The 20,554-nt window shown below is 41.3% G+C and overlaps 2 long non-coding RNA genes across 2 annotated transcripts; both read left to right on the forward strand.

Annotated features, from left to right (window-relative positions):
- The first annotated feature begins 5,237 nt into the window (after positions 1-5,237).
- Positions 5,238-8,278, forward strand: LOC107077818 (uncharacterized). The gene is made up of 3 exons (XR_011190152.1): positions 5,238-5,347; positions 6,311-7,492; positions 7,962-8,278. It is a non-coding gene; the product is annotated as an uncharacterized lncRNA (long non-coding RNA).
- A 4,583-nt stretch (positions 8,279-12,861) lies between these two features.
- Positions 12,862-15,418, forward strand: LOC107077822 (uncharacterized). Its single transcript, XR_001478809.2, has 3 exons — positions 12,862-13,021; positions 13,528-14,539; positions 15,132-15,418. It is a non-coding gene; the product is annotated as an uncharacterized lncRNA (long non-coding RNA).
- The last annotated feature ends 5,136 nt before the right edge of the window (positions 15,419-20,554 follow it).

Raw genomic sequence — 20,554 nt, forward strand, 5'->3', positions numbered from 1 at the left:
GCAGAAAGTCTCAAATGATGTGACATATTCCCTGTCTGGGCCGAGTGCGAACTAATGAGCTATAAAACACCAGAACGTCACTACAGGCAGTTATGTTTATCAAGATGACTTAATGACCAGGTAACAAATCACCCGTCCCGCATTCGCTTGCAAATGATCTGGATATGCTGCCGCTAATGTGACTGTGGTGGCTATGACCATGTTCAGAAAACACCGTGTAAATGGTAAATGTCTTTGCACAATGCGTAAATCGATAGCTAGGGACTTCAGGCACTGGAATTCTTCTTATTAATATGAATTAATAATAACATTTACAAATCTCAGGGGAGGTTAAGGTCACATTGACGTATGGAGGGTTGTGTAAAGTGAACTCATAGTTGTTCAAGTTAGGAAATTGGGCCAAATACCTACTCTCTTTTATTTGAAAGTGCAAGATTTTGCAGTAAAAGTTATTTATTATTTTATTGCTAAGAACTGTGAGAATCTGAACCATTGCCATATAAAACATAAGCATATCTCTCATACAGAGATGATGTGCATTAGATTTCATTTCTTCATTTTCATGTGTTTAATGTATTATTTTTCGCTGGTTTAAATTAATCTGGTAATACAGTCTGTCACAAAGGTTGTACTGATTTAAAATAGTGCAGGTGTGCGTTTAGGATCCAGTGAAGATTTGTTCAGCGGGAAGCTCTGCAGCCCTGAAGGAGTGTAATGTCCTGAGAGACAGCAGTGTAGGAGTAGGAGCTGCACTTGCTCAATGTCACGCTTACAGTCTGTGTACAGGACTTGACCACATTCCTGCCGAATATACCCCCTCTCACAATATCTTAAGATTGCTTCACTGACAAACCCAAAATTTGGAAATTTCTCCATCTTCTTTTGGAATGTAACATTACATTTAATTGCAACATCATTTTACAACACGTATCTGTAGTGGATTATGATTTCACTTCTGTGCTGAGAAATTGGTATAATTTCATTGCTAAAGAACTGTGTTAGACCAAAATAAAGAATAAGTTCTGGAAGACTTGTTTTTTTCTGTGCATCTTTTGGGAAAAAGTGGAAAAAAGTATTGTAGACAAAAACACAGTGCATATATGATGAAAGGAATTGGATTTTCTTATTTTAGGTGTTTCTGGGCAGAGCAGTGCACCTATGGCTGGAAGGTTGCTGGTTCAAATCCTGCGGCTGGCAGAGGAATCCTACTGCTTGGGCCCCTGAGCAAGGCCCTTAACCCCCCCTGCTCCAGGGGTGCTGTACAATGGCTGACCCTGCGCTCTGACCCCAAGCTTCTCTCCCTGTCTGTGTGTCTCATGGAGAGCAAGGTGGGGTATGTGAAAAGATGAATTCCTAATGCTAGAAATTGTATATGGCCAATAAAGTGATCTTTTCTCAGCTGTTGCAGTTGTGAGATAGGTTTGCTGGGAGAAGTAATTCATGTCAAATGGATAATAATAAGAACACAAGTTGGTGCAGTCACTGTTACAGAGAGGGCCTGTGGCCTGCTGTTCTTATCCAAGCAGAAAGGACTGAAAGCTGAGCATGAGTCCAAGGTCAAGAGATTGACATCTAGCAGACTTCAGAGTGAAAACGTTCCACAGCCACTGACAGAGATCTAGCCACCCGAGCCTCAGTTCAGAACTGTAGTCATCAGCTAACACTAGAGGGCGGCACTGCATCAAGCATGGGCTACAAAAACCTTGGAGCTTCAGCAGAGGCTAACATTTCAGAGCAAGTTTTCTTGTATGGAATAGACATCACTCAGTCTGTCAAACCACACTCAGCACCTGATATCAGTCTTCAGTTGAGTGTAAATTCTCCATCAAGTGCGGGCTGTCAAATTTACAATGGCTTCTGAAGGGCATAAGTGCAGATTTAATCTATTCAAGGTAACAATGTTTGTGAATAGAATGGCTCAGCTTCCATCAAGTGTTCTGGTCAAGGGAAAGGTGAAATGATGAAAAGGACTGCCCCTACTATTTTGCACTTCCTAATGTAGATTAAATAACACCAGTGTCCTTCCCTTTTACACCAATGTCCTGTCTGCACACACATTATACACACCATTGCTTGGGAAGTGAAAAATGTCACCCAATGTTCGCCTGTGAAAAGTGTCACATGTCACTCTGGACACCTACCAAAATGACGTTGTGTAGTTAAAGCATTGCACGTGAAAAGTATCATGTTGTTTTTTAGTGGACTTTGAAAGAGTTATCCAATATATTTATTATCCTTCTCTCCTGGTTCTCAGAATGAATGGACTTGGCTGTTGTCCTGTCATTCCAATCTGTTTATAGTATGTGTCAATGGAATACGTTTAACTTAGAAAAAGTTTTCAGCATACTTTGTCCACTGTGATGTGTCCACAGTGTTATTTGTGAGACAGTCGTCATCAGGCTACACCTGCATCACAACCCCCCACAAACATTAGCCAAAGTGACTGATATCCTACAAGGCACTGGTGCCCAGCAGGGAGAGCTCTCCACCCTGAGACACAGCACTGAACCGACTCCTTCTGTGCCTCCTCACTGCAGTTCATCATGCTCCTGTTTGTCGCCACTCTATTCCTCTCGCTGGCTCGTAAGTAGCGTACCTGTTGTTGCGCAGCTTCGGGGTTAAACATTTGTCTTGACAATGACACAAGATACAGCAGATTCTAACCCTACAAAAACTGAGCTAATTTGTAATGTTTTCCTTTGGGCAGCAAACACAAGAAGTGTACAGTTTTACAGAAATGAAAAAAAAGGAAAACAGCTCCAATATGAACAATCTCACGTATGTGCCATATGCTGAAAAACATATGCATGCATGAAGCGCGGACATGTTACCAGGCTCCTAAATTAGTTCTTCTTTTCTTCCAGACACTTTGGCAAGGACATCTGTGTGGCAGGAGAAGTTTACAGTAGGACACAGTGGTGAAGCTGTTCATCTGGTGTGCAAACAGAACGCGACTGATGAGTACATGTACTGGTACAGGCAGGATCCCAAGGAGGGTCTGAGGCTGCTGCTCTTCTCCAGGTATGAAGGGATGGAAGCTGAGAATGAGTCTGAGGACAAGAGACTGTCAGCCAGCAGACCTGACAGAAAGAACTTCTTACTGACACTGACAGACCTCCAGCTCAATGACTCCGCTGTCTATTACTGCGCTAGCAGTTTAGACACAGCACTACAGAGCCTCGGAGCCTCAATTCAAAAACCTCTTGGGCAGTTCTATCAGTTGAACAGCAGAGGGCAGTGCTTGTTATGCAAACTTAAAAAATAACCCCAGTAGCATGTCCATATGATTTTCTTTGTTTTGCCTTCATAGATAGATATGATATAGACATAGACTCTGAGATCCTTTAAGAAATGACGTCTCAAAATCCTCACATTTATAGCCTAATAGAAATCAGACTCCTGCGGTTTACTGCCATTCTAATGTTGTCAGCAATTCAGGCCATAAAGAGGCCTACAGAAGGGAGTTAACAGACAGTCACCAGACACTTGTGAGGCTTAAAGTCTGTAATAAAACGTTCAGACCAGTCACTTTACGTTGCAGATCACGCTGTATATGTTCACTGCCATTGTGTTTTTACAGGGGTTGGTAAAGTAACCTTGCTTTATTAACACCACATGTACTATAGGATGAACACATGATATACTGTTGAATTTAGTGAGGTTGTTAAATTATTAATTAATCAAACTTTGAGAACGAGTGATTGTTTTCCTGTTGTGTAGATCCTAGTTACCATTTTTGAGCACTGGTGGGTAGGTTCCATTCTTCCCTCGGGTCCTCATTGTTCTATGATGCACCTTCACTTGACAAAGTTCTCTGACAGTGTTTTCACCCTGAAAAGGTGTGATTTAAAGCAAAATTACATTAAAAAAACTGATACTTCGATTGAAATGTAAGTTCAATTAACAGGCAAAACAACTTTGGAGGAGGAATCTTGAGTGCCAGCGATAAATCTTCAACATTTTCTTTCTAAATAAACAGTAAAGTGTTTCTTTACTTCAGTTATAACAACTGAGGGAGTACATGATGAACTGAGTCCAGGTCCCTTTCTAAGGGCTGACATTTTACTTATACAGTATTTATACTTACAGTTTATGGAACAATTCATGTAAATTGAAAGAGTTCAATTGAAGGAGATACTATTATCTTTATTGATAGCCACATAAATAAACTGCCCAGACTTGTAACAGATGCAGACTAGTTTTCCATTGGGTCTCATCAGGGCAGTCTAACTTTGTTTCGACTATGGCCTTGATGCTGTTTTGTCCTTTGTTTAGTTCTGCTTCTAGCCTAGTGACAAATCTGGGGATCTCCATCATGTTACTTGTTACATTTTAGAAATGAGCAGTTAATATTATAGAATTACACTGCTTCTCTTTATTACCCACAGAATGCCCTCATGTAGTTATTTAGTTCTGTTCTCTCAGTTTATCTGTCCATCTATGTCAGGAGTTTCCAGCATTGGTCCTAGAGAGCCCCAGTCCTGCAGACTTGAAAGGTACCCAGCAAATTTCTGAAAACCTGCAAAAAGTTAACTGTGATCAAGTAAAGAAGTGATTTGTTCAATTAAATAAACTAGAGATGATCTGGAAAACGGTACCACCATCTGGAAAACGGTACCGGAGCATTCGGGCCCGGACTACTAGACTCAGAGACAGTTTTTACCCCCGCACTATCAAACTATTAAACTCCCAGCCTCTGTCACCTACGATCTGAACCCTCACAGTGCCTTCTCTCTTTATCAAAACTCAAACACACATTGAAATCTACCTCTACCTCACATGTCAAGAAGCTCACTCCCCATAATTTTCTATCCCTTATTTCATTCTGTTGATGTTTGATTTTGCACATCTGATGGTGTTTTGCACATTGCCTGTGCCTGTGCAATTGTATTGTTGTTTTTTTTGTACATCTTACCATCTGAGAGCTAGCTAAATACCATTTAGTTATACCATATACTTGTATATGCGTATAACGACAATAAACTTGAACTTGAAATTTAAAGAATAAGAATCATGCAAAATCTGCACTAGATGGAAAATTGTAGATGTGATCCAGCCCAGTTTCACCTTCACTCACAACCAGTGAGAGTCAGCCTGCTGCAGCCCTGTGAGATTACCTCTCTTGGTTTGAGCGAGACAGCTGCCTGGAATCAAACACTGTTCATTGCTTGTCCTGCACAGCTTTCAGAGTCTGAGTGTTTTGCCTATCTGGGCCCAGCCCTGAAAGGAGGCGTGGAGCTGCTTTCTTGCTTAGGGCAGAGCAGACTTACAGAAGTGCTGTTCTTCTAGGCTCTCAAGAAGAGGACCATGACATTCATTTTACTGCTCCTTTCGGTATTTATGCATTGTAAGTTCAAGTTCAAGTTCATTGTAAGTGGTAGGAAGCTAACTTTATCTCCTTTTATTAATCTTTGTGCTCATCTCATTTCATTTCATTTGTTTTTTTTTTTTTATTTTGTGTCACATTTGAATGGAATTCCTGACTCTTTACCACTTTTTCATCAGATGAGTTTTCCTGGTGGACTTTTGTTGTTCCTGTCTCAGTCTCTTAATTTTCTTTCGATTTATTTTTTTTCAGTGACACACTAAGCTGTGTTTTGTCTCCCTTTGTCCATTTTTGAGCTCCTGGTGTTTCTGCTGTGGAAGTTCCGTTTGTCCTTCAGTCTCCCTCCTCCATTGCACAGCCTGCTGGATCTCAAGCCAGTTTGATGTGCAGTGTGGAAAATTTCAGCAACCCTCAAATGTTGTAGTATAGGCAGAACTCTAGATCAGAACTCGAGTTCCAGGTTCTGGCCATTGGACCAGGCACACATGGGGACCCACCTTTTAAGCCAGACAACTGAATGGAAGTACCTAAAGTCTGGAAACAAAGTCTCTTGTTCAGGATAACAGTGGAGTCTACTACTGCTCATACACTGCACATGGCTGTTCTCACAAATGGAGCCCCACCACAGAAACCTCTGGAGAGCTCTGTTTTGAGCACAATGGTGACATAGCCCCTTGAAGGGGCTTTTATAAGAATGTCATTTTGCTTTAGCTGGTTCTTTAAGAAAAAGCTTAAATTGTCTTTTGCCATGTTTTGTTTTACTTTGAAGGCGAAACGCAGCATGTGACAGCTGGGAGACAAAGCCATGGTTGCCATTTAGCACAATAAATAATTGTAAAGAGACTATGTGCTCCAATTACATCTGGAAATTATCAATTTTTTTCATGGAAAGCCCATCTTTTTTGTGCACATTCTCCAGACTCTAATTTTTCAGGAAGAATTGTCTGTCAAACAAGCTGAGTTGGCTTTTCATCTCTTTTTCAGGTATTTCAACAGAAACTGTAATTGAGCAGAGCCCACGCTACATTGCCAAGTTACGAGGAGAGAAAGCCAAGATGAGCTGTACGCTCAGTGGGACCTCCACCCCCTTCCTCTACTGGTACAGACAGCATGGCAGTGGAGAGATGGAGTTCCTCTTTCTCTCCAGGGGCAAGGGGATGTTTGATGACTCTCCGGTGAAAGACTTTATACCAGAGAGAAAAGAAGACCTGTTCCTCAGCCTGCGCACAGACAGCCTGAGAGTGAACCACACTGCAGTGTATTACTGTGCCTGGAGTAGACACAGTGACTGAGGCACACAGGGCCCCTGAACAAAAACCTCACAGGATCTTACAACTGGCTCCTGGAGCTGGCAGACTGTCATCAGCCTTGAAGTAGTAATATTGCAAGATGTAAAAATGAAAGCACTGCCATAAAACAGAAGTTTAAATATGTTGCACTCCACTATAGTCAGTGACTAACATTTCACTGTCCTTTTTTATCCGCATTGTAAGAGCCATAAATAATATTCACATGATGTTCAACCAGATAGCAGTCAGTAGTGGTTTTGTAAGAATGTTACCCATAATTTGTAAAACAGGATATTTACTTTCAATGCGAACAAAACACCTACTTGCCAGATGGGTGTCAGCACTGCCCAACTAGATTTTAAATCTAAATAAAACTAAGGAATACATTGTAGATCTTTCAGAACTGAATTGCAATATTAAAAGGTATCTGAGAAACATTTTTGACACAGTATTTAAATATATATACAGTATAAGTGAAAACAATGTGATTGTGTGTCCTAAAATATTTAAATGTAAATGATGTGTGTGTGTGAGATCAACTTTTACATTTAAAATTCTTCATATCGCCTCTCTGTATGGACAGTGCATCTGCTGAAGAAATAAGTCCCCCTGTGCTGCTAAGTGGAAATGATTTCATTAACAAGGCCATCACAGGCAAGACAATCGATGAAACACTGGAGAGAGCCAAGTCTCCTCCTTCATCGTGAGGGGTGTGGACAGAGCAGAGAGGAAGAGCTCTGAGCTCATACGGGTCTAGACTCCCTTCCTGAGCTCCACAGCGCCCTGCTGCTGTCAGCGCTGAGTTCACACACACCTGTCTGGAGGACCATGCTGTCACACTGTGTGCTGGTGCTGCTGCTGCTGCTGCTGCTGAGGAGTGAGTGGACCGACAGCAACTTGCTGGCGGGGTCACAGGCTGCACGGTTTCAGCTGGGGTGCAGTCAGGAGTAGTGTAGCTCCTAACAGGACTTTGAACACCTGAAGATTAAAATACAGTGATTTAGTTAGGATTTAAAATGCAACATTCCAAGCTGCTGTATTGTTAGTGTCCCTATTGGTAATTCTTACAGAGTGGTTTTCTAAGCTTTTCAAAAGAGGAAAAACGTGCTCATCAGTATCTGGAAGAAATTGTTTTCATACAGTGTGTGTGCAAATGTAGGGATAATCAATGTTACTACGAGAAAATGAACAGAAAAGAACTACACTTATACTGTACATGTTCAATTTAATTTACATTTAAAAAAATGATTGCAGTAGGAAATTTTGCATAGAGGTTAGATCATTTTGCTTCATGGTAATTTCAAGCTCACTGTTTTCTACCCTGCTAACAGGTTTCTTTTTCCCAGGTTTCTTAGCGCAGACTGTAATTGAGCAGAGCCCACACTACATTGCCAAGTTACCAGAAGAGAAAGCCGAGATGAGCTGTACTCTCAGTGGGACCTCCAGTCCCTATCTCTACTGGTACAGACAGCATGGCAGTGGAGAGATGGAGTTCCTCTTTCTCTCCAGGAGCAAGGGGATGTTTGATGACTCTCCAGTGAAAGACTTTATACCAGAGAGAAAAGAAGACCTGTTCCTCAGCCTGCGCACAGACAGCCTGAGAGTGAACCACACTGCAGTGTATTACTGTGCCTGGAGTAGACACAGTGACTGAGGCACACAGGGCCCCTGAACAAAAACCTCACAGGAGCTTACATCTGGCTCCTGGAGCTGGCAGACTCTCCCGAGTTTGTGTGAGGTACAAAATATAATGAGGCACTTCCCTTATTTCAATTAACTGAACTTCAAGACCACAAACCCAAAATCAACAAGTATATGAATCATACAGCTGTGTTTGAAAGTTTATTTAAATGTTACACACCATTCATCCATCTATTCATTCATCCTATTCCAGGAGAGCCAGAGGTTATCCTGGCAACCAAGTGCAAGGTAGGGGATACCCTGAACAGGACACCAGTCCACTGCATGGCAGACAGATACAAACACGCATCCCCAGGGCCAGCTTTCACAGAAGCTAATTAACTTACCGGTATGTCTTTGGACTGCAGAAGAAAACTGGAACACCCAGAGGAAACACATACAAACAAGGAGAGAATGTCCAAACTCCGTGCAGACAGCACCCCAGGTCTGGAATTGAACCCAGGGCCCCAGTGCTGTGAGGCAGTAATGCTTACCACTGTGTCACCCTCATAAACATAATTCATTTTAATGCAAATTAGTTAGAGTTTGCATTAAAGTTTGCAGCAGTCAAACATTAATTAGTTTCTGGGAAGATTGGCCCTGGTGTGAATGTGTGTGTGTGTGGTATCCCATCAAGAGTGTTTTCTGTTTTGCACCTGGTGCTTGCCAGGATAGGCCCTGTGACCCTGTGTTAGATGAAGTGTCTAGAAAATGAAGGAAAGGATACTGGGAAAGTACATTCTTGGTGAAATATTAAAAATACACATACATTAAAATATATATGTGCATGAATACCAATATCAATTTGTACCAGATTTAGACATAAATTAATATATTAACTGTAGTTTTATGTTTTGTTGTATTTAATTTCTGCACTCGTTACAAGTGACTCTCACTGTGCAGCTTTATTAGGCATATCAGCCAGTGATCTTCTCACATCTTCTGGGTACATTACAAGATTGAAGATTGAACTGTCTAGGAACTATGTGATGAGTCATCAACCGATGAAGCATTGGAGAGGGCCAGGTCTCCTCCTTCATCGCGAGGGGTGTGGACAGAGCAGAGGGGAAGAGCTCTGAGCTCACACAGGTCTGGACTCCCTCCCTGAGCTCCACAGTGCCCTGCTGCTGTCAGCGCTGAGCTCACACACACCTGACTAGAGGACCATGCTGTCACACTGTTTGCTGGTGCTGCTGCTGCTGAGGAGTGAGTGGACTGACAGCAACTTGCTGGCGGGGTCACAGGCCGCAGGGTTTCAGCTGGGGTGCAGTTAGGAGTACTGAAGCTCCTAACAGGACTTTGAACACCTGAAGATTAAGTGATTTAGTTAGGCTTTGTTACACAGATGAGGCTTTTAAGGATTTTCCAAGTTATGTGTCTGTATTGGTAAACCTTACAAGGGTGGTTTTCTAAGCTTTTGAAACCAGAAAATGTTCTCACTGTTTTCTGAAAAAAACAAACAAACACAATTTTAAGCATGAAAATGTGGTATAAAATAATATTAGCAGAGATATGACAAATGAGATGTTCTATATTTCTTACCTTAAACATACTTTTTAAGAGCAGGTGGAGGGCATTAGTGCAAAACAAACAATTCATGTTTGAAGTAAAAAATGTTCAGAAATACAACAGAAGTAAATGTTTGAAGAATGCCTAAGGTGTATTTCAGTTAAATCTGAGACAATGTTCCTAATGTTTTTTTTTGGCCCTTATGCAAAAGAGGGGATCATGACATTTTGGAGGAAACAACAAAATTCATTTTACTGCTCGTCTTTCTAGTAAATGCTCATTCAGTCTAATCAGCTCTTGTTTTTCCATGGTAAATTCAGTCTGGCTGTTTCTACAGAGACCAATAGTTATTTTTCCCCAGGTATTTCAGCACAGACTGTGATTGAGCAGAGCCCACGCTACATTGCCAAGTTACCAGAAGAGAAAGCCGAGATGAGCTGTACTCTCAGTGGGACCTCCAACCCAGATCTCTACTGGTACAGACAGCATGGCAGTGGAGAGATGGAGTTCCTCTTTTGCTCCAGGGGCAAGGGGATGTTTGATGACTCTCCGGTGAAAGACTTTATACCAGAGAGAAAAGAAGACCTGTTCCTCAGCCTGCGCACAGACAGCCTGAGAGTGAACCACACTGCAGTGTATTACTGTGCCTGGAGTAGACACAGTGACTGAGGCACACAGGGCCCCCGAACAAAAACCTCACAGGAGCATACAGCTGGCTCCTGGAGCTGGGCACGATGATGCTGTCTAAGTTACTCTCCATTGAAGAATAAGGGGGTGGGGTTCCTAAAAATCCAGTGGCAGTTTTCGTTGTACATTGCAATATCTGTTCAAATACCATTACTTTAACATTACTAAATATTTTTTCATTGTTCGGCAATGACTGCTGTGCTTATCCTGACTGCAGTGTCCGGGACACCCCTATGCTTTGAAACATTGGAATTAACCTGGAATTGAGCATAACTGAAAAAGTAAAGCAATAATTAAAAACTAAATCTGCAGAAGGTTTTCATTTAAAAATATAAGAGATCACAGATCAGCTAAGGAGTACTTTTTCAAGCAATAGTTTGAAACAAACATAGGAATGCTCTGAGATGACAGTTACTGGGACTCAAACAATAGTTGCAGAGTGAAGTGTGGTTGGGAGGGCTGGGTGTCAGGGGTGGAGTTTGGGTGCTCAGTGCTCAGTGACCCGAACGAGTATTTCTGCTCTGCTCCTTGAGCTCACACACACCTGACTGGAGGACCATGCTGTCACCCTGTGTGCTGGTGCTGCTGCTGCTGAAGAGTGAGTGGACTGACGCCAACTCGCTGGCTAGGGTCATAGACCCTCCATCTTACAAAATTGAGTTTACACTGTTAGAAATGATCAATTCAATTCCTTGTGTTTCTTTCTAGCTCTACAAGTCTCAGACTAATGCAACAATTGATATCTTGGACTTAAGAATCCTTGCCATTGCTCTCTTTTTTTTTTACTTTTTAGGAATAATATTCTAGAATGTTATTAAGATGATGATTTCATGTTATTTTTTCTGCAGTACAGGATATTTTAATGTAGAATTTTGATTTAGGCTCTACACTGTATACTGTCTACATGTCTGTAAGGTGGGGTAAGTGAAAGCGTATCATTTCTCTCTTTCAGGTGTGGATGCTATGTCTGCACATCAGTTTCCTCTTTCATTGGTTCATAGGTCTGGCTCTCCAATGAACATAACTTGCTCCATTACAGACCACAGCAATCCCAATATGTACTGGTACAGGCAAGGCCCTGAACATGAGCTGGAGTTGCTTTTTTATTCTATTGGTACTGGACATGTAGATCCCATCAGACTAGACCGGTTTAGAGGAAGCAGACACAACAGCTCCCATTTCACTCTGGAGTCTACAGCTTTGGCAGTGGATGACTCTGCGGTGTATTTCTGTGCTGGGAGTGCCCACAGTGCCTGACACACATTGACTATCAGCACAAAAACCACACCTGCAGTCCTTCCCTGAGCCTTATCTTTCACCGTTGTTAATATAGGAGCATGTCAGCTAGAAGACAGTCATGGCGTTACAATGTTTTTAAGCATAATGTATTTAGAGTACATGGTGAATTCCAGCGGAAAAGTATTTCTTAAAGGTATCCTAAAAGTTTAAAGTTGCATTTTGGGACTTGCTGAGCCCAATAACGTATTAGAGGACATATGCTTATTAATTTTATTTCTCCCAAGATGTAACATAAGAGCAAAAGAAAGATAACAAATGAGAGATGGCTATTGGCTCATTTCTGCTCATTGCTAGAAATTGATTGTCCATGAATCCTGTATTGTTGTCCTTCACGGGCTTCAACAATCTGATTCCCACAGCCCTTTGCATAAAGAAGTACCTGCTGTTCTCAGTCTTAACTGCACCGTTGTTTTGCAGCTGGGGAGGTTTGAAAAATTATGATCTCCAACGTTTTCTAAAAGAAGGTACAAACGTACAAGAAAGAATATGAGAAGGTTAAAGAGAAGTGAAATTATCTTTTCTTTAAAAAATGGTTTGGGAAAATAATCAGTTTTTCAAATCTTTCAGTTATCCAGTGGTTCCTGGCCAGAATGTGTTGGGTGGGAACACTGCACCCCAAAACACAGAACTGAACCCAGATTGCTCCCGCAAAGAACACATTGGTACATAAATTGACATGGAAAGAGATATGTAATTAAACCCACTGTATACTGATTTGAAATTATCAGCCAAGACAATACATTAATAATAATCTTACTGAGTGGGTGGGTAATGTATGCACACCTGAAATGTCTGCTTGTTAAAAAGCATGCCAGCTTACACATAATTCTTAATAAACTCCAGTACATTTAAAATTAGAAACATTAGGGTGAGATTAGGTGCATCAAGCCATTCGTCTAGTGAGATCTGGCTTGAAAAACAGCTTCACAGTGAAAAGAGTATCTCTACAAAGTCATGAGTGCATTTTCCTTCTCCATCTCCAGGTGTCTCTGCAGGTCCTCTCAGCAGCGATGTCACAGCTGGGTGAAAAGGAGGCGGATGTTCAGACGTGAGGTGGCCTCAGGCTCTTTGACGACCTCTTGCTCTTCCCCAGAGGTGATCAAACCTTGTTCTGTCACACCAGCTCTCTTCCTGATCCTCCTCTGGAGCTCCCAGCAGACACAGACACAGAAGTCCTTCGTGTGGCAGCAAGGCATCATGGGTCTCTTTCTCCTGCTGCTGCTGGTCAGGGGTGAGCTGTTACAGTGATTCTATTCATACATATCGACAGTGCTCATTACAGTTTTAGAAGACACTTGGCAAATATTAAGACCAAACAGATTTAGCTTTTTGAGAAACATGCTGAGCGGTACTTATTTCTAAGGTTTGGTACAGAACTCCATTTATTCCCTATATTTTAAAAATACATCTAAATAATAATTTATAAATAATTCTAAAAACAAATCAAGCAGAAGACAGCAGGCTCTAAAACAAGATAGATTTCTAATAGTACCTAAAGAGAGGTAGGACTATCTGAATCAGACTCAAGCATTGAGATTTTGGAATCGTCATGTCAGGAAAAACTTTTCAAGCATTTGCACTGACTCAATTATTTGCATAACAATGCAATTCAAATGAACTGTGTGTGAAATCAAGTAATGTGAATCCTGAGACAGCTTTTAAGGAGGAATGTCTTCCCTGACTAATCCCCAACCTGAACCTGTTATTTTAAGTAATTGCTTTTTTTCTTTCTTCCAGGGGCTGTTTCTGTGACTGTACGGCAGTATCCTACAATAGAATTTGGAATACAAGGCAGTACTTTAAAAATATACTGTGAGGTGACAGGGTCAGCTAGTCCTTCAATCTACTGGTTAAAGCAACAGAGCCATAGTGATCTGAATCCTCTGTTTTATTCTGTTGCTTCTGGTAATGTAGATCCCCCCACACAGGGGCATTTCAGTGCAACCAGACCCAATGGCTCCCACTTCATTCTGGAGTCTACAGCCTTGACAGTGGATGACTCTGCAGTGTATTTCTGTGCTGGAAGCACTCACAGTGCCTGAAACACATTGACTGTCAGTACAAAAACCACACCTGCAGTCATTCTACAAGCTCAGAGATAAACCATCATTAATTCAGAAGCACTGCAGATACAAAAGAGAGAATAGTCTTCAATAACTCAATAATCAGTCTCTGCTGTTTTTGTTAGCACAATACAATTTATTTATTTTTACTTAGTGAAATGATTCATGGGAGAAGGGGAACTTAGCAACAGGTAGTTGACTGAACTCATTATTATGACCCGTTTCTCTCAGAAAACTGATCCAATAATTCACATTGAATTGAGAAGGACATTTGAGAGCATTTTTCATGTTCCTGTGGAAAGCTTTTTTACTGCTGCCTTAAGCCTGTTTTTAAATTAATCTGTTTTTAAAATCAAGACTTTCATGCACAAGGAGTTTCTTTGTACAAAGCCATGAGTTAATTTTCCTTCTCCATTGCCAGGTGTCTCTATAGGTACTCTCAGCAGCGAGGTCACAGCTGGGTGAAAAGGAGGCTGATGTTCAGGCGTGAGGTGGCCTCAGGCTCTCTGACACCCACCAGCTCTTCCCCAGAGGTGATCACACCTTGTTCTGTCACACCAGCTCTCTTCCTGATCCTCCTCTGGAGCTCCCAGCAGACACAGACTCTGACTCAGAGCTGAGAGACAAGTCCTTCGTGTGGCAGCAAGGCATCATGCGTCTCTTCCAACTTCTGCTGCTGGTCAGGGGTGAGTTGTAACAATCACAGAAGCTTTGTTTTTGCTGATAGCTTCGATTCCATCAGTTTGAAAAAATAACCATAATAAAAAAGTAAAGGTTTGAAAAAAAGTAATCTGCTCTTCATTGGTTGTCCACAATTTATCTCCCTTGTAAAAACAACAGTTTTTCCATATTAGAGTAGCAGCTTCAGCCATTATTTAATATTTGTGATTGTTTGTCAGTGAAAAAGGCTACATGGTAATCAGACATTTCAATGCATGATGGAAGAGCAAAACCAGTATGTTTTTGTAGAATCTCTGCTCTTTAACCAATTAATTACATTTTCAGCATATGCACTTTCTTTTCTGTAAGAATGTAATCAACATTTTCTTTCTGAGCAGTGCAATAGGCTGTTGTTCCATGCAGCGTGCAGTCCCACCTTGTACTCTGGGCCTCTGGAACAGGCTCTGTGTCGCCACGACTCTCACCAGTAATATGTGGCTTTCTAATAATGGATGGAAGGATTGTAATAGTATTAATTTTAGGATAATGGTGTAAGAGATAGACTTTTGCTGATCTCTACCCCGTTATTTGAATCAGCTGTCCTTTTTTTCCTTCCAGGTGCTGTGTCTGTGACAGTTCGGCAGTATCCTACAGTAATATTTGAAAGACAGGGAAGTTCTTTTGAGCTAAACTGTGAGGTGACCGGATCTTCTAGCCCTTCAATCTACTGGTTCAGGCAGCACAGCTCTAGTTTGCTGAAGCCTCTGTTTTTCTCTTCTGCTCCTGGGACTGTAGATCCCCCCACAGTGGACCAGTTCAGCTCAAGCAGGCAGAACTGGTCCCATTTCACTCTGGAGTCTACAGCTTTGGCAGTGGATGACTCTGCGGTGTATTTCTGTGCTGGGAGTGCCCACAGTGCCTGACACACATTGACTATCAGTACAAAAACCACACCTGCAGTCCTTCCCTGAGCCTTGTCTTCCACAGGAGCAGTTCAGCTCATTTTAATAAAATTAATGTTATTAAAGGGTGGCATGGTGGCACAGTGTTTAACAGTGCTGGGTTCAATTCCTGGGATGATATCTTTGTGGAGTTTCTATGTCCACAGTGACTGAAACACATTAAATCAGTAATTCTTTCAGTAACACCTTCTTTCAGGTGTCTCCTGGTTTTGAGCCAGCAGTGGAAACAGAATGAATTGGCAAATTATTATATTTATGGTACTACTTCAGAGGCTTGTTTTGTAAGACAGATTGACCTTATGCAGAGCTGGATTCTGTGCAAATGAGATGAGTTACATCTGAACTTGAGGCACATTGAGAAGCAACAGCCAGCTTTCTTTAATACATAACAGGCAGATCTGTATACATATATTTTACCTTCTAAAGTAATATAGCACCACCACATGAAAAGTAATACCAGTGATGCACATATGCACTGCATCACTCCACGTTTTGACATTTTTCGAAATAACAATTTTCTTTGAGCCCTGACACAATGGTGCATCGCCTGGAGGCATCGTGTTCAGATCTCTCCTAGGGAAAATTTCAATCCTGGCTTGAGAGACACTTGAGCTCTCGGCCATTAGCAGTAACCTTCTGTGTGATGGCATAGAATCTTTGGATTGTAGGGTTCTGATGTATTAGTGTGGCACGATCTACCTCGTGCCAAGACAATAACTGATGCGAATTGTGTTTATCTCTCGCCCATTGTTCACTCTAGGCTCTATACTATATACAGTACTAGAGCAAAGCTCAAAGTGTATATGATAGCCCACAACAAGGCAGGGATCATCATCACAGAGGAGCAGTCTCCATGTCACACCTAGTGCCAACCTGTGTCGCTTCAAAGACAGCCCCCTGCCTCGGGTCTTTCCTGTATTGGAAGTTCCTCCATCACCTGGTCTTATTTATAAAACCTTCTAGAAACATTGAAAATAAAAAGTCATAGGCCAATGATGTGGATTTTTGAAGGTGTGATACTGTCAGTATCAGAGCGGCATGGGCACTGTAACGAACAGTTCTTACCGGACCCTATGCGGACGACACAATCCGAAGAAGTGGGGAAACACTAGGGAAACGTCATGCAGGAATACGGGGCTGAAGACAGGGGGATGTGTCCAAGGTGCGCTGGTGCACGGGGGAGGTGTGGCCGAGGCAAACAATCCAAAAGAGTAATCCTTAGAGAGTATCCAAAACACAAAAACCAGGAGATCCATCAAAACACGGAATTAAAACACGAAGGCCGGGTCGGAACCGGCGGACAGGGAACAGGAACAGGAACCGAGATTAAAACCTTAACGGGACCAGGGGCTTCCAGGTCCCAGACTCGCACGATACGGAAATCAGATGCAGAGCCCGGATGAGCGACAGCGCCTGGCTTTAAAGGTGGGCTGGGAATAGGAAACAGGTGCACAGAATAAAGTCTCAAGTGAAAGGGCTGGAGCACCCTTAAGGAGGGGGGACTATAATCGTGACAGGCACAGCATCCCGTAGAAAGTATTCACCCCCTGAAGCACAAAGTCATAACATTAATATTTAGTTCAAACTATAATTAATAATAATAATTGCTTACACTTATATAGCACTTTTCTTGACACCCCACTCAAAGCGCTTTACAGGTAATGGGGACTCCCCTCCACCACCACCAATGTGCAGCACCAACTTGGATAATGTATTTCAAATTCAAAAAGATGTTAACTTTGCTGTGAGATTTTTAGGTGCTTGTAGCATGTGGCTCCAAGAGGCTCATGAGACTTTGGGCATGTCATGTCCATATCCCACATGTGCAGCTACCTGGTTTTTAGCTAGTTAATGACAAGTGTTTCTTACTCTGTTTTGCTTGGGATGGAGTGGGGTAGATTAGAATAAGACATCTTTTTTTTTCATCTGTGTGGAGTTTGTATGTTCTGTCCGTGTTCATGTGGGTTTCCTCCGGACGCTCCAGTTTCCTCCCACAGTCTAATAACGTTGGTAGGTTAATTAGCTTCTGGAAAAATTGGTCATAGTGCGAGTGTGTGTGTCTACCCTGTGATAGACTGGGGTCCTGTCCAAGGCCTATACAACCTCACACCTGTTGCTGGCTACAGCTCTGGCTTGATTAAAGCAGATAGAAAGTGGATGGATGGATTAAACTGGTAATGTCTGGAATACAGGACTCAGCAAGTGCCTTTCCCCCTTGAGCCACACGGGGCTCTCTAATTTCACAGTTTCAACATGTCATGTGGAATTGCCTAAGTATTCTTGAACTGTGTATCTTTTATAACAGGGAGGGAACACAGGGTCATAAAGTGGAGGCTAGAATATTTTATGCAAAGCACGTTGGTTTATTGAGTTTTACCTTCCCAGTGATGATGTTCTTTGGAATGTAAATGATAATTGTTATTATGCACTCTTAAAATGAAAACAAAAAGATTAAGATATTATTGTGAAGAGTGTGTATCTTAAGGCAATAAGTTTTTTAACAGCTGAAAATATTAACAATAGTACTTCTACTTGTATATAAGATATATTTAAAAAATATGTATTATAGAACATTTAGAACAAAAGTATTTGATATGCAGCTATGAATGAAATATGTTTAGGATTTCTGGAGACATATGAAAAATATAATCAATATTCTTAATTTGATCTACCTAAAAGTAGATGGGCTGAATGGCCTACTCTTCTATGTAACTCTTTCTGTTACAGTATATTCATGTTTTCACGTCTTTGTAATTTCATTTGCTCATCAGCAGGTGTCACTAAACACCTCCAGAATTTTACTTCAGTAGCTATCACAACTTACTGTGCTCAAAACGGAAGAGAAATTGATCTCTTTTGATCCTCAAAAATGCTACTCTTGAAAATAAAAAAAACATTTTGAGCGTCTGATGAAAAACATCGGAAACCAGAAATTGGTGACATTTTAGGTAAGAAGGTGAATGAGAATAACCGTTTATTAATAACTAAACACAGGATTCTTACTCACTACTTGAGGAAGGACACCAAAGAATTAAATAATCTAATTGCATACATCACTGTTACAGTTTACATGGGCAACTGGTAAGTCTATAAAATAAGAGGCAAATGTACCAGCTCAGTCAGTCAGTTTATAAATATTGCATAGTCCATACCTGAGCTCAGAGGCTCATCTGGCTGTAGCCTAAGTCTTCATCCGCAGCATGAAGCAGACAGAGATGGGACACCAGTCCTTCCCAGGCTGACCCCAGCAAATCCTGGAACCTATTTACTTACTCTTACAACTGCAAGAGATGCTAACCTGTGTCTTTACATGCAAGAGCCCAGTGCCATAACTACTCCAAACTTCCCCCAATCTTATCAAAGCAGCTTTTTCTACATGTCATGAGGGACAATAACAGCCAAGAACTGGATGCTTTGTGACTGGGCATTTTAGGAAGGACAGTTTTGGCTTCATCTGCTTGGTTAAAGGGCAGTAGGAAAAGGAGGCAAGATTGGGGATGGGGTGGAGGAGAGAGGTCGAGACAAATGCAGAAGCAGATGTTTGCGTATCGATATATATATAGTTAATTTCAGAATTGATTATGATTAGAAACAGCTGAATGGAATTGACATTTCTCTTGAACTTCAGTTAATATCTTCAGTTTATCAGTCAGTCTGTAAAATCTCTAAAATTAATAACAAATTGACAAGTCGATTTATAAATATACCAGACTGTTGGAGCCCAGGACTCACAAACAACTCAACATCTTTAAGAAAGATTACTGAGGAATTTTAAGTACCTAAGATAGTCTATATGTCTCAGGCTGCCTGGGCTCATCCAGTTTGGGTTAGAACAGGAGTTCTCTGTGAGTCAACACACTAACAAAATGATAAAATATGTAATCTATTTATAATTGACTAATGAGCTGAAGATTTTTAAATTCGCTAGTTTTACAGGGTGACTGGTTTATGATGAGATGATAAATTTACTTATTGTTCAATAAGTACCGATTTTCCACCTAAACAGAAACATATGCTGTACTGTATATACAGTACAGTGTATGTGTGTGTAGACTATGTCTTGTTAAACAAAGTGAAGAAGCTCTTTACCATCCAAATTTCAGCTTTAAGACATTTCTTTATTATTTTAATTATTTGACATTTTGCATGCAATTATGATCTCTTTCAAAACAAAATGTATTTCCTTCATGCTTGTGGGTTTTACTGGCTGTAAAGTAAGGGATTTAATTGGCTACACTTTTATTTACTTCATACAATACAATTGCTTAGGTTAATTTTCTAAGTTTATAGGGAAGTGAGTTTAATTCTTCTGGTAATTTTTTAATCTGGGTTTTTAGGATCTGTGCAAACATGGACAAATTTGCTTTTGCTCTGCCCTCCCCACCCCCTCCCCGTCCGATTCAGAAATGCCTTGTGACAAAAAGAACAATTAAGATCAAGAAGCCAACAGCTGCAGCTTCACAGATGTCTCCTAAATATTTCTAGGGCACTGCTCGGTGCAAGCCTAGCTTGTTTGTGCATTCTTTATCACCACATCCTGCGGCTGCCATTGTCCTCCCAGACTCTCTGCCACACGGAACATGAGCTGTGGTTTCACAGCCTACACGCGGAACGTCTATTTTCTCCTCATAAACACAGCAGTACCTCAGATCAAGCCACATCCTCTGCACTGCAAAACTCACAATGCAGAGCGAACTTGCAACTCTGCTGCTAAAGGTCAAATGACAAAGGTGTTTGTGTTTCTCTATCTTCAACACTCAGTTTCAACAATACTTTCCCCCCTTTTCAGATTATTATCGCTTCCTGGTGATTCAGTCATAATAAAACACACAAACAAGACAAGGCTGTTTACCATGTATATATCAGTGGTGGCAGGGGACTGTGTCATCTGACTTGATTTGAAGGATCTCAGTATATTACAGCTGACCAGAGAGCTTATGCACCCTTTTTTTCTGTAGCCTTTAATATACAGTACCTGCTTTACTCAATTCTGCCTTTAAGACGATTTTGAATTAGCATTTTGCATTTTGGTTCCTCTGCAGTGTACATATAGCATTTTAGCCTTAAAAATACTGTTCA

This window comes from Lepisosteus oculatus, chromosome 8, assembly GCF_040954835.1.
Source record: "Lepisosteus oculatus isolate fLepOcu1 chromosome 8, fLepOcu1.hap2, whole genome shotgun sequence".
In the NCBI taxonomy this organism is placed as follows: Eukaryota; Metazoa; Chordata; class Actinopteri; order Semionotiformes; family Lepisosteidae; genus Lepisosteus; species Lepisosteus oculatus.